Here is a 3,289-nt window from a genome sequence, read left to right as displayed (position 1 = left end):
TGAAACGATTTTTCTAATACCCATCCTCTGTTCATAATTATGATGAAATACTACATTTATTTAAAAAAAAATATTGAGGTAAAATGTTTCGGCAGTTATGCACACCTGGAAGTCATTTGCTGTTGACAATGATACATTAAAGTTTGCAGAATGACATTATAGAAACCGGTGCTAAATAAAAATATTTACATCAAATTAATGATTATTCAATTGTTTTATCATGTCTTGTGATAATCTGATTTGTTTCAGGCCTATGGAGATAACCTAGATATAAAGTTTGGTGAGCCAGTTCCATCTCATAATGTATTGGTAAGGGGTTATAATACTATTGTCCTTATTTTGTCCTACTCAACTCTGTAAAACAATTTTCTACATATTGTTCCAACACTGTAAACATTTTGCTTATTTTGTTGAATAAAGTTCGGAATATTTAACTTTAGTATATATGGCATCCACAAAGTCTGTCTTTAAACTCACTTTCTATTGATAACTTCTTATTGAGAATAATAAGGCTAAGAGTCCGATATTTTTATTATAATTAGCTATAACTCTCTTAAACGTAATGTATTTACATGGATTAAAATAAATGACCATGATCTCTCGGTTCAAAATGCAAAATAATGATTGTATCAAAAATAAGTTTGAGTCAGTTTCAGTGTCACATTGTCTGTTTGATTGGAAAACAAATCATGAGAGCTACAATAATTATCGTGATTGGCAGTTCCTGATTAGGTAGCATAAACCTTGATGTTTAAACAAAACCTTATAACTAACGTTATACCTGTACAAGTGACTCTGGGTACCAGCGACACAGTATTTCTGTGGCTCAAGGAGCAGAGAGCAGGTCTTGAGGGTCACATATTTGTTAGCAACATTGACGTCAACGACTATATGGCTCTTTTCTGATAAGACATCCTTCAGCCACTTTGGATATACACAATGATAATATTATTGGTATAAAGTCAAACTGGCTGTCTGATCGTCGGAAACCCAAAGAGACTCTGTCCCGGATAGAACAGAGTCTCTTCGGTTTCCCACGATTTGGCTGCTTGACAAAAGTGTTTTTCTTATATTTTAGTTTCACACAATAACTTTCTTAAATATTTCCAAATATGGACACAATCTTAACTTTACTAGGACTAGGGTTAGAACCTATGTCATCCTTTTCGTTTTATCCAAATATGGTTGATATCAATTTTCTAGAGATGATCAAACGGAGCCGACGTCGAGTTATATATCAAGTTATATAAATGGAACAAGGCTTTATAACATGGACGGATGACAGAATAGACAGTATCCGGTTAAACTACAATAGATAAAGGAGGAATTTACCAAGAGTAGATTATTAGTCCGGTTTAGACAAAAATCCGTATTGGACAGAGTTGCGAATGGACAGGCACCGCTGTATTGATTAAAACGTTGAAACATCTTACTATTAAATCTTTAGAATGTTTGTCTTTGTGGAGAAAACTGGTTATGCCCATGTCAAAATGAAACAAGGACATTTTTGAACATTTTATCGACAGACGATCAAACTTCTCTTTTCAAGCAAAATTTGTCTGTAAACTGATTGAGAATTAAATGAATTCTATAGAAAGAGAGGTAACTCTAATATATTTAATGGAATATAACACTATTCTTGCTTTGAATAATGTTACTCGGAAACTAAATGAAAGCAGTAATGATCAATGTCCCCTAGACCTCAAACAATAGTTTTGTAGTTTTTTGGAATTATCTTTGCCGTGAATATTTACAAATGCAATCAAAAGAATTCAGTAGGGAGACTGCGGGAGGTTCCTGGGACACATTTTCTAACTGATTGACTACCACAACAATATGTAAATATTTCAGGATCAATTGCAAAAAATGTACAGTATTGAAATACCGGTATGTCTAAAATGCCAACTTTACCATTCTTAAATAAAATGACATTTAACTACTTTGAAGGTCTTTGGGTCAAATGTGTGAAAACATTTAAACACATCACATACACGGAAAGAAACGTTTGTGTTTGCGCATCTAACAAATATATATATTTTAAAACATTCAAATAAAATGAAATAATTAAATACAAAGAGTTGTGAAGTACCTATCATAAGGTGCATATTACCCTTAACTTTAAAATTAATAAGAACATGTTTGGTTTTGGTTTTATTTGTTGGACGTCCTATCAACAGCAGAGATCATTTAAGGGCGGCCTCCCGTGCGTGTGATATGCATGCGTGTGGCGAGTGCGTACGTGTGTTTGGGGAGGCTGTGGTATGTTCGTGTTAAATCCTCGTTATAGTCCGGACTTTTTTGCCGATTTATATTACATCACTGAAGCATACTTTCGAAGACACCCAACAGGATACACCATCCGGTCATATTATACTGCCAACAGGTAAACCAGTTGTGCCACTCTCGAAATGCTGAGTTCTAATTAAGAAGGAGTAGCGACTACCATTTTTCAAGGCTCTGGTATGTCTTGGCCAGGGGACAACCCAAAGCCTTCCTCACAGGGACGAACGCTCAACTAATGGCTAAATGTGAGGCACTTTCAATATAGACATAAGGAAGAAAAAGATGTTTAGATAGAAAAGAAAAGACAAGATCCCAAATTTAGTCGATAAATGTATGTCCAGTAATATATAACAACATTCAAAATAGCAATAAACATACTTTACTGGCCGAGACCTGCATTTCTGTCCATAATTGTATGTATCATACAGGTTTTATTTCATTGAGATTTTATATTTACTGGCAAGGTGTAACAGGATTGAAGTTTTCTGATGTTGTGAAGGAACACGTACTTAGAGCCTGTGTATCTGGCAACGCCAAGTAAAGAGTATCAGAGGTAAATAGTATTACAAATATGGTGGAATTTTTCTTGCTTTTCTACTAAAACGGAAGAAAATATTTCTCATAGTTGAATAAAAAGTGCTGCTTGAGAATGCGTGTAAATCCTATTACACATATATGCGATATCTTACTCTATTTGTGAATTCGGTTCATGGATACAAACAAAACGAACTAAGGGTTCGCAGATGTTTTAAAAACATAGACCGAAAGTAATTGGGGTCCGCTTGGTGGTCCGTATTCCATAGCACACCAACTGTTTGTGGAATCCCGGACTAAAGTTATATCTCGCTAGCGGAACCCATGCCGCGTCCTGATTTCTTGGTGTCTCCAAAAATGTACTGTTTTTGCTATTAGCGGTTTAACGTACTCGCAACAGCTAGGGCCATTTGAGGACGGGTATCAAGGGGACGTTTCCTCTTTTAACATTCACTAGGGAAGGTAAAGTCAT

This window comes from Pecten maximus, chromosome 12, assembly GCF_902652985.1.
Source record: "Pecten maximus chromosome 12, xPecMax1.1, whole genome shotgun sequence".
In the NCBI taxonomy this organism is placed as follows: domain Eukaryota; kingdom Metazoa; phylum Mollusca; class Bivalvia; order Pectinida; family Pectinidae; genus Pecten; species Pecten maximus.
Note: the sequence above shows the minus strand (reverse complement) of the source record.